The sequence below is a fragment of the Heliangelus exortis genome, chromosome 26, assembly GCF_036169615.1.
Source record: "Heliangelus exortis chromosome 26, bHelExo1.hap1, whole genome shotgun sequence".
Taxonomy (NCBI): domain Eukaryota; kingdom Metazoa; phylum Chordata; class Aves; order Apodiformes; family Trochilidae; genus Heliangelus; species Heliangelus exortis.
The window spans coordinates 2,959,815-2,971,449 of NC_092447.1; the positions used below are offsets into that span (position 1 = coordinate 2,959,815).

The 11,635-nt window shown below is 42.5% G+C and overlaps 1 long non-coding RNA gene across 1 annotated transcript in view; it reads right to left on the bottom strand.

The window, feature by feature from the left end:
• LOC139807812 (uncharacterized) overlaps positions 1 to 10,979 on the bottom strand; it is a 143,913-nt gene extending 132,934 nt beyond the window's left edge. The window contains exons 1-2 of the long non-coding RNA XR_011730692.1: positions 10,649 to 10,979; positions 7,339 to 7,389 (exon numbers count right to left, since the gene is read on the bottom strand). This is a non-coding gene — a long non-coding RNA (uncharacterized lncRNA). The remainder of the gene's footprint in view (positions 1 to 7,338; positions 7,390 to 10,648) is intronic.
• Between the last annotated feature and the right edge of the window lie 656 nt (positions 10,980 to 11,635).

Sequence of the window (11,635 nt, forward strand, 5' to 3'; positions counted from 1 at the left end):
AAAGGCAGAGTTTTAGAATCAGCTTTATGGTGCAATTTGTTTCCATGAAACTCTGCTTACGATGATTTAACGGAGTGGAGCCAGAATCTTTAACAGTAAAACAGGTCAGAGTGGATATGGGAAAAAAAATATTTCTACTCTTCAAAGGCAGAAAAACAATTTTTCATCTTTTCTGACTGGATACAGTTAAAGATTACTGCTGGTATGATTGCTTTCAGCAGCATACTGTTTGACCTATAATTCTGTAAAAATATAACTAACCCTCCATATACTGACTGTCAAAAACTTCCCCCCATGTGATTTTTCTGTTCTTCTCAGTCTATTTAATTTGGAAAATTTGCCATCTTATAGATCTGCATATGATAACTCCCTGGCCTATTTCATGATCAGACAGAACAGATTAAACTAAATAGAACATAAGTACAGTTCAAAACTATGTCTGGACATATTAGCTACCTAAGATAGTGCTCCTTCAAACCAAACAGGGCAAGAAAAGGCCAAGAAAGGAAAGATTCCACCTCTATCTTGTGTCCAAACAGCTGAGACAGCAATTCAGTCACCTGTTTGCTGAAAGATGCCAACAAGCACCAACTCTGAAGGACTGCAACAAACACCATCACATCCAAACATAAATCCATGTTGTGGGAGCAGGACACAGCATCTCACCCTGCTGCAACAGGATGGGCAACAGTTCCACATCACAGAGCTGCCTTCTCTACACGTGGACTTTGAAGCCATCTGAGCAGAAGCCCAACGTAGTGTGAATGTGCTGACAAAGTTCAGAGGAAACAGCTACCCTGCACAGAGACTTTTTTGCTCCCACTGCCACAAAAAAAAAGGGAGGGAAAAAAATGCACTCTGAAAGCTGCTTCCCAGCACTACTGCTTTGTGTAACTCCAGCAGCTTTCAGACAAATATCACTGTGCCACAGAAACTAAAATTAACTCTCTCATGTCTGTGGCAGAAGAAAGAATATACCAGGTTCAACACAGTCACTCCCCAAGCTCAAGCCACTACCAGGGATGCTGTACAAGGCAGGGCTGGGTGTAACAACACTCACCTTGCTGCTGCCATCTCCATTACAACAGGGAGCAGCTGCACATCATGTTCTGATGTGCTACAGATGGCAAATTTGGCCACTCCTACTGAAAATGAAGAGAAACTCTCTGAGCATCTGAGCTGCAGCAGGTCCCACACCAGTCCAGGGAGAGGGATCCCTGGTTTTTCCATCACCGGGGAAAAATCATCCCCTCTCCTCAAAAGGCTTTTGTTCACATGCAGAACCACCTCAGCTTGGCCAGCTCTGGCCCACATGGCAGACACAGGGATTGCCATGTGGTTTTTGGTGGCACACTGTTGATGACAAAAGATTTGGCACATGCTGGAGGTTGATGCTGCCAAGCACAGGATGGGTCCCGCGAAACTTCTTCCTTGCCACTTTAAGTTTAACTTTCCCTGTTTACTTTTTAATTTAATGTATTCTTTTGATCTCTCTTCCTCTCCTTTCTCTTGTCTCCCTGAGTTTGCTGACACAGTGGAAGCATGACAAGCTCAGACAAGCTAACCTACTTTTTTTCTTTTTCTCCTGTACATGTTAACGCTCCCACTCCTGTACCCAGCATATGAAAGCATATTGCAAGTATCATTATAATGATGCTCCCAATCCCCCTGTGAAGTAATTCCCCCAACTGACAGGTGAGGAAACTGAGACACACAGAGCTCTTAAATTACTTGCCCCTCAAGCTTACAGAGGAAGCCAGCAACAGGAGTGGAAATGAAACCCAGCAGATTTCTATATAAAATTATGATACCTCCACCCATCACAGGTCTGTCAAATACCTCCACTTCTAAGTACAGGACTAATGGTAACACTTTAGGTATCCATTACACACATTTACACATTTCTGTGGTTTAATTGGAGGTTGGGACCACTCATTGCCATGTCCTGTGTGCCTTCAGTCTGTAGTGCTGGCTGTTAGCTGAGGTTCAAGGGGTCCTCACTGCCCCTGAAGCTCAACGTAGGTGCGAACAGAAAGGGGCTGCAGCTTCCCCAAAAAACTCTATACTGAGTTTATGTTCACATTAAACCATGTAGCACCAAACCATTTTTTACTTCCAGCCTGAGCTTGCAAATACTCTGGATTCAGTTGCTTGGGTGTGCTCACATTTGGGAGTTTCAGCTGGATTTGGACAGGTTCAAACCCACACCCAAGTGAGTTTCATCACAGTCATGGATGTCACTCAGCCAAGTTGTTTTCCCTCTACGTGTGGAATAATTCAGTTCTAAGCCACGAGCTTGATTTTACAGAGATTAGATTTCCAGTTATGACACTGCTTAGAATTCAATATCCATCACTCCCTCCAGGGTACTGAATAATCTTCAGCATTTACAAACCTGAACTTTCCAAAGCAAGAACATCTTTAAAATTAGTCTAAAAATTACTTGAATTCAGATATTGACACCTTGGGGTTAATACTCTCCAAGATGCTCTCTGCAACAAATCATTCCTTTTTATTTTATGAAAGCTGAAATTAGCACATTATCCTGGAGCTCAGTCTTAGAGGGAAAAAATCCAAATGCTGCAAAAAGCAAATGATAAAATCAAAAGTGGCCTTTGGACAAAGCCCATAACATTTTTGTGCCAGATGGCCTGTCTACACCAGAGCACTCAAAAAAATTAAACCATATTAATTTTTGAGGTAAGTTGGTTGAGCACCATTTAAATGCCTATATAGACTTTTTACTTCACAATCAAAGTGCCTTTAATTAGGTTTTACTAAATTTACTTTGGAAGCGAATCAAGTTTAAAGGAAAGGAAATCACTTTCACCAGGAACAGGAGTGACCACAAAGGGGTTTGGTGCACTCTAACTAATGTATTTTAAGTATGCATCATTACTTTAATACGAATTAACTTCTGAGTATTCCAGTGTAGACAAGCCCACAGTTCTTATACATCTAAATGTGTAATAATAATCCCTTTGTCTTGTTAGTGAGCTCTCTGGAGCAATTAAACTGAACCTACAAGACATAGTACCAGGATCTCCTGGGATTCAGAGGGATGCAGCTCCTCTGTGCAAGAAGGATTCAGCCTCTCTGGACTGCTCTTGTGAGCCACAAATACCTGCAGGATTGGACCCAACAAATGAAAACCTTTAAGCCACCAAGAATCCCCAGCAGCACATTCTCCCATCTGTACTACTTCCACCCCAGTTTCACCCACAGTCTCTCACACCAAAACACCAGGGTGGATCTGTGCATGTGGATTGCAGTTCTAATGTTTAATTATCTTGAACACGGTGATATCCACACCACTCTAGCAAGAAATCAATTCTGCCTTTGCTCTGAGCTATAAATGCATGTATTCCATAATCAGCCTAACAGAACAGACATATGGGATTGTGCATCTGGGAAGCATATGAGAGGCCTTCTTGGATATAAAATTATTTTGCAAAGTATCTCTCTCAGACCCAGCTCTAGGTAGTTTTCCTTTGCATGCTGAAAAATTTCACTGATGTTTCTGGTTTATGAAATACTAAATGATAACCACACAGTTGCATTACTGGAATGCTTTTTTACTCCTAAAATAGTCCTGCAGCATTTCTTTGAGGTGCTGGTACTCCTTGTTTCTGCCATCAGCCCTGGGACTCCTTTCTCCCATCACTGACCTGGGGCTGCCCTTGGGGTTAAACTGGACACACAGGGACAGAAAGGATGAAAAATCACAAGACTTCCAGAACAGCCATGAAGCAATATGAACTGGATTCAGACATGTTCCCAGTGCTGGTGGCTCTGACAGGTTTCCAAAACCAAAGGGGGAGAATTCCTCCTTCACAGGAAGGCAGTGCCACCCCCTGTGACTCAGAGAAGGCAGCAGGTGCATCCCTATAGAAAACTCTGCCTTGGTGACAGACCCCAAAATGATGGTGGCCCAACACAGGCTGGTAGTGAAGCAAAAAATGTTGTCACCTTCCCACTTAAAATCTGATTTGCCCTTCCTCACCTCACCAGCAACAAAACAGGGGGAACAACACTTTGGGCAACTCATTCTCACCGATTTGCTACCAAAAAAACATCACAAGGGTTCTAGACAGACTTGGCCTCTGCATCTCTTAAAAGTGAGAGATAAATCCGACCCCCAGGCACTGTGCTGAATCACAAGGGTGGCTGCTACTATTAAGCATTTGTGTTTCTTCCTCTCTTGCAGGTTTTCCTTGGAGGCCCAAGAAATCATTTACAGGAGCAAAGGGTCTTTTCTCTGCTCAAACTGCCTTTTTTCCCCCCCTCCCTCTGTTTTAGGAGAGTGGCAAAGCTATGAAAAGACCGGATCTTGTTTTATTTTATTGCTGGTAGGGGCAAAGTAAAAAGAGTGAGACCTATAAACACAAAGATGCCAAGATACAAGGAGACTACATGCTTGAATGCCCAGCCCTCTCTGCTTTGTTCCATCAGCAATAACCAAGATGTTGGTGGAGGTCATATATATACGTTTGCCACAGTGCAAGAAAGTGGAGGTGCTAAAAGATGTATTTTATACCAAGAGACCACTTCATTTCCTGGGCTATGGCATCCCTTTACCCCTTGCTCAAATCCTAAAGCTTCTTTTCATTTCATTTTCATTTTTTCACGTTTCTTCTCTGAACTGGTACCTTCCCTGTTCCACTTTTCTTCTCTGCAGCAGTAGGTGCTACAGAAATCTTTCTGGGTGATTTATTGCAGAAAATGTTTTGGGAGAAGGAGAACAAACATTTATGGTCGTGTGACATGGACCCACTTGGAACCCAAATCACATGGCAAGTAACAAGATTTAACTCTAAACTCTGAATTCAGGCCAGACTGGTTGAAGTTTCACTAAATTCAGTTATTCCAGGCTAATTTAGTGCTTTCTGCAGCAGCTTTCAGCAAATCACCTGGAAATCTCATATGCTTCAACTCCAGAGCACTCTGCATTCCTCTGCAGCTTGACCTTCCCAGCTGCCCTGACCCACAGCAGTAACCCTGGGCCAGGTACCCCTGGGTCAAATGTTCTGAAGCATGTGCCCTAAATTTCCAGGGAAGGCAGCAACTTTTGCTTTATGTGAACCTCTTTTACTTTATGGTTTTTTTCTAGAGATCCTTAAAGCTGCCTTTCCTCTGCTGGAGAATGCAGTGAACTCAAACCTGAACCAAACTTTGAATTGGAGGGATTAAGCAGGAAATCAGCCCAAGAAATCATTCAGGATCACCAGCACCATATTGGAGATCCAGGGTCTGCCACTTTGTGCCTCCAATTTCAGAGGAACTGGTGGCTCCCAATGAAAAACCTATGGGAGGTGAGAGGAAGGGGTCTGTACAACACTATCCCAGTCCTTGCAGACACCCCCAGGACAAAATCCCAGCCCAGCAAAGTTTTCTGACAAAGTTTTCCACAGCCCAAAAGCTTGGCCTGTTCTCAGGGGAACTTGGAAGCAACATTTTTGCCCTAGAGAAATCCATTGCTATTGATGAGCTGCATGGGGCAGGAGGGAAAGGCTTCAGCTGCATGGCAGGTCAGGAGAGCAAACCCCACAGATTTCTATAGAATAATGAAAAGGGCCAGGTGCTTAGGCTCAGTGTTTGTAGACTTTAAACTTCTGTTCCTGCACATCATTTAAGTCTCACTTTTCTGTCTACAAAACCTGAGCAGGAAAGAATTTGTCATAAAACGTAAAATAACATTAAAAAAAAAATTAAAAATCCATCACTCCCCTATCACCACTATGGTCCAAAATGCATTTTCAGCACAAAACTGCAGTCTTTGTCCACCCACATTCCACAACACAAATTTCAATACCTTAAAAAAAATGATGCTCAGCTCCAAGATACTTCTAAGCCATCAAGGTGAGACTTCTCACTCAGGCTCACAAACTAGGACACCATTGCAAATGGTTTAGAAGCCTGGAAAAATTTTAATATACATGCCAGGACGTGTGACCAAAGGGATTACCCCAGAATGGCTCACCTGATTAGTTATACAAATGCCTGTCTTTTTTTTCCTTTTAATCCAAGACCGTGCAGAATGCCAAATGGGAGAAAGGAGTGGGGTATGTACTGGAATGTCTGAAGGCTACAGACTTGGGATTTATATTCCATGTTGAATTCATTGTTCTCTCTCCTACCCCTGCTGCCCTCTAAAAAATGCTGCAGCCATGACAGAAATAAATTAGCCTGAGGTACAGGTCACACCTTCAAGGGCAGGAAGAATTCTGGGTAAAATCAATAGAGAAGATGGGAGTCTCTAACAGCTGAAGCAGAAAGAATGACACATTGATAGCTTTACATATACCCAAACAAAGGCACTTTGGATCAGCCCTATTCCCTGCTGCCTTGTGAACACAAACCTCTTTTTTCCAACCACCTGAAGCCCATCAGCAACACAGAAGCAATTCAGAAAGGCACCCATTTCTTTGGAGAATTTGCAGACTGGTGCAGAAAATCCTGCTTGTTTGCATCTCTGCCCAGGAAGGAGATCCAGATGTAGAATTCTGGTCCAGGTTGCAACTCCCACAAACTTTTCAAGAGACCAGATTCTGCACTGAACTTCACCTTCAATTTTGCAGCACTCACCAAATCCTCAGGTGGCAGAAGCTGGAGCCTAGAACAAAAAATCCCCTGAACTTCACTGAACACAGAAACCAGTTCAGGAGGCACCAACAGATGCTAAAACTCTGTGTTGCACTCATTATTTTCACTTGTGATTTTAAAGCCATGGATAATGCATTCAAAATCACTCACATCCATGGAGAACCTTAAACTCAGGCTCCAGGATTTAGGAATCACAGTTTGTCTGAAATGAGGTGATATAAGGTTTATAAGAACACAGGAGCCACGAAGATCCATGCAGAAGTGCAGTGGTTTTTCCTAATGCCCTCTCAGAGTCAGGCACATAACCTGCTCAGACACTTCAGAGATCCCACAGGGCTCCTACCTGCATTTTCAGGTTCCTAAAAGCTTGAAAGTCTGATTTAAGTTCCCACAATACTTGTAAAAATAGGACTTAGACTCCTCAGTCCCATAGGAGCTTTTGAAATTGCTACCCAGGAGGTTTCTCAAGACAGAGTTAAAAGCTTTCCTCCTCTTCTGTCCCTCCCAGACTCCTCCAGAGACAACTTTGGCCCAAATACAGCAGGACCTAAATCCAAATGACCCCTTGTTATGTGCAAAGCCAGAGAGAGACTGTCAAATATGTGACTTTTCCATCCTCCTTGTTTATTGGATTCAAGCAAACCCACACCAAATGAACACGTGTCTTGTTCTTTGATCATTGGGCTCACACTTCCACCTCTGGGGAAATATAGTTTGAACTGGATTTGTACTTACATTTGTGGAGTCCTTGAACAATAAGGTGAATACAATTATTTTCATTTCTACCTGTAAAAAAAAAAAAATGGAGAAATTCCCCATCAGTACCAGTGCTGCACTAAAGGATTATCAGCTTCTTAAAGTCACTGTCCTGTCCCTCAAACACACAGCAATACCTGCAGCACCCTCCTGCCTTCTAGGGAAAAACTACAGTAAAACCAACACCTGGAGGAAAAGTGTTCCTCAGAAATCATCTGTGTTTTGCTGCTTCTGCTCTGAAGACCTCTGCATCTTCAGATGACTCCTTGAACCCAGCACAGAGAACAGAAAGAGATTGCTTCACTCCAGAGTGAAGAGTTCCCCCAGAGTGCTAAAGCTGTGAAAACTCCACTGGTGAAAAGGTTAAATGCTTCCATAGGAAAAAAAAAAAAAAGAAAAAAAAAAAAAAGGCTCCTCATTCCCTGCAGCTACAGGTACCATTAGCAGCTTCTGCCCTGCACTTCTATGCTAGACATGAAAAAATGCAGTTGTGTGTTCTGACAGGTAGTGAAAACTCTGTGCTCCCTCAGAAGAGATGCAAAGTCACCTAGTGCAGCTTTCTCTTAAAATAAATCATCTCCTATTTGTTTTATACTTCACTCTCCTTATCAATATGGAATGTCCTGCCCAGTTCTGGAGAACATTCCAGCAGTCACCAGGGCACATTATCTGAACAGATCACATTTAGCATCTCTAGGTCAAGAATGACCCATTAGAGATACATGGGGGTATCTCTAACCCCATTTGGGGTCTGGATACCAGCTGGCTTGTTTTTCTGAGTGACTTAGCCAGGGTGTTTCAGATGGATCTTGACATTCTGGTGCTCAAATGCTCCGAGCACCTCAAAGAGCAAGATCACAGATTGAACTTGGAGAGGAAAAGTACATTGGAACTTTTTCCCCATTTGATTTCTTCAAAAAGCCACACAAATGAGAGGCAGAAAACCACACTACACACATTTGCAACAGCTTGCTCCACTCTGGAGGTGAATGAAACCTTAGAGAGATCAGAGCCTTTCCAAGAACTATGGAATTCCCCTCCCCTGTTTTAAAAGGAAAGAAGGATTTCACTTCAGCCAATGAATAGTAGTGGCCTTGCCTTGGGAATACCTGGGAAGATGAAGATAAAGATGGATGAGAAGCTAAATGATTTATTGGCCAAAATTTTGCTGATTTAATGGACTTTACAACCCTACATCACAGGTAGGGTTGTTAAGGCTCCAGGGCCTAAGAGTTGTTTTCCACTTACAACTTCTGCAAGCCTATAAACTGCAAAATCTGAACCCTAGGAGGGGAAATTAAATAATCCAGAGACATTTCCTGTCCCTAATTATATTTTCCACGTGAAGCAGATTGCATGCAAAAAAGAAACCCCAAAAAAGCCAGTGGGTTTGGGTACCTGAGAACTAACAATAGGATGAGGGAGGCCATGTCCTTTGTGCCTGGATAAGGACAGTAAGGACATTATTGTCCCTAATAAGGACAACGTTTTGCCTTTCCACTGTCACTAAAGGGATCTAAGTTAAACATATGGACCTGAGGACCAAAAGTTAGCATTCTAAACCCAAATCTGAACGTGCAGATTTGCAGCCTGAGCTTATCACTTCTCAGCATGCACAAGGCACCTTTATTCCATAAATATGCAAAGAACCTCACAAAAGACCCTCCCAGTCTCCTTCCCTGTTTCCCAGCTAAGGAAATGGAGGTGGTGAATGCAGCCAGGGGAGAGCCCAGGCTGGGACCACACTGAGCCCACATCCATCTGCAGCACAACCCTGCCTGAGCCCAGAACCCCCTGCAGGTTGTTCAAGTAAAGAAGGGGAAAGATGCACAGAAATTTTCCCAGTCTTAACTCATGCAAAATTCCCCTGGACCTCAGGGGATAAAGATAAGGAAAGAGCTTCAGCTTTGGTCCTTGGCAGATCCCTTCTGCTTGGCCTGACTGCTCCCCATCTTTCCAGGTCCACACAGCAAGGAATTCCACTGGGAAGGAGCTGGGAGACCTGGTGGAGCCCAAGCTCTGCTATTTCTGCTCAACTTTCACCCTTTGCAGAGAGGCTGAGGGTTTTTCCTGCAGTTTTCAGCTGGGAGTGGGGAGCAGCAGCATAACTTGGAGTTTGTGCAGATATTGTGCACCTCTCATCCTATAACCAGGAGCAGGCACCAGGACTGACCTGCTGCCCTTTTTTACTCACTGAGATCCTTCACATGGAAATGAACCAAATAATAAATACAGAGCTTTTAAAGACCCAGATTTTACATTCCTACGTAGTTATTTCTTCCATTATCTCAATTTTATAAAATACATGTAATTCAAATATTGAAGGCTGTATATACTCTTTCTACTTAGAAGAGGAAATGCTTATTTTTGATTAGCAATAAAACCATGTTGAACATCAGAGGACAAAACTTAATACAGAAATCTGCCAACAATTTCTGACCTACTTGAAACCAACATTAACTGCAGACAGGTTCTAATTATTTGAGTCCATTTCACTTCTTACTCAGTGGTCATTTTGTTTCTTGCCCACTTGGCCTATGTTCAGAAAAAATCTCCATTAGACAGCACAAAATCTCCAAAAAAAAAATTCATTCTCTCCCTTTCTGAGGTTGGGAATATTTCAAAACCTCAAGAGTTGGGAGTTCTCAATATGTGTCTTTAAAACCAAAAAGTAGAGAGCACTAAAAAATTTAAAAGAGCAATAGTCTATGATATTAAAACAGTTGTTATCAAATCAAATAGCTTTCTCTCACCCCTCTGCTAGCAGCTTTGCAATTCTTTTTGCAGAAAGAGCTACAAATGTATTAAAAGGCAAAACATTTCTGCTCAGGCTGGAAATGATCACATGAACAAGCCACAAGATTTGCTTGATAACATATAGAGTTTATTATTCAAGAACGAGTCTCATTTTCAGCTCTAAGGGAGAGGGCGGGGAGAGAGGGGGGAACAGTCTTTTAAAACACACACACACACACTGGAAGCAAAGGATTGAATTTACAGGAGGCACTGAAAAGAAGAAAGAAAAGAAAAAGTAAAGAAAACAAAGCCCTGTGCTACCAGCAACTCAATTTTTTCAAAAACTTAAGCTCAGCACGCACAAATCTCATAATATTCCCACTTAAGTTTACCTTAGCAGAGAGGCTGAACAATCAGAAAGCTGCTAAACTTTTCTCAAAGTTCAGCTCTGCTACAGATGGGAAGGGACAGAGCAGAGGAGAAAACAAAAGCAAGAGTTAAGCAGCCAAAAGCTGCTGGAAAAGTTACGTTTCTTGGCACCCCTCTTACTGACCTAAGAAGTCTTCATTTTCACAGGTAGCAAAGTTTTTCTTCCTTTATCCACTGCAGGAGGCAGGCACCCTGCATGACTGAGAGGGCAGCAAGAGAATATTTTGTTTCCAAGCTTCCAGGGACTAAGGAGGGCAAGAAAAATGCAGTCCAGCCAGGTACTGTTTCTCCGTGCAAAGTAAATCCGGCATTCTGGAATGAGTTCAAACATAGGGCTTGACAGGCAAAGGAGAAAAAGCTTTTTCACTGAGCATGCTTAGTCCTGCACTGCCTGCACTTAATGAACATTACTTCCTTCCCAGTGGTTACTCCTAGTAGAAATCCACACCCCCTACTCTTTCAGAAGTCAGGAATGCAGCTGAAACCAAAGTCCAGAAAACATGCCCGACACCCAGACAAGGCCCCACAGATCAATAAACTCAGGTTGTGACCTGCAGGTCAGTTTGTCAAACAGGACATCAGGGTGAGTTTTTTCTCCACTTGGTCTAGTTTGCTTTATGCTTCAGCTAATGCTGCTCACTCCCCAGAGAAAATAAAACTGCACCGGCTTTTAAAGAATGATTAAATGCTTCAATAACAGATGGGAGTTTTCTTTCAAATCTTCTCCTTCCAAACCTGCTCTAAAGTGAGGAAAGAGTGCTGCAGGAAGAAGTTTTTCAGGAAAAAAAACAACAAAAAAAAAATACAATAGGTCACTGGATTCCTGAACAAAAAGTTTTTTGAATTTGTCATAGGCTTGGAAAAAAAAAAAAAAAAAAAAAAAGAAATAAAAAAAGAAATTAAAAAGCAGCCTTTATTTAGTTAGTGCCTAATCCTGTTCCGTTTGCAATCACATGGAGTTTTGCCATTACCTTCAATGGGAGAAGTGCTGGGGTTTTAGATTACAAATGTTTTCAGGCAAGAGCTGTGTCTACTTCAGTGACCTGTACAGGACAGACTGGTTTTGGCACTTCAATTTGCCACTTACAATGCCTGAGTGTTCACATGCTGT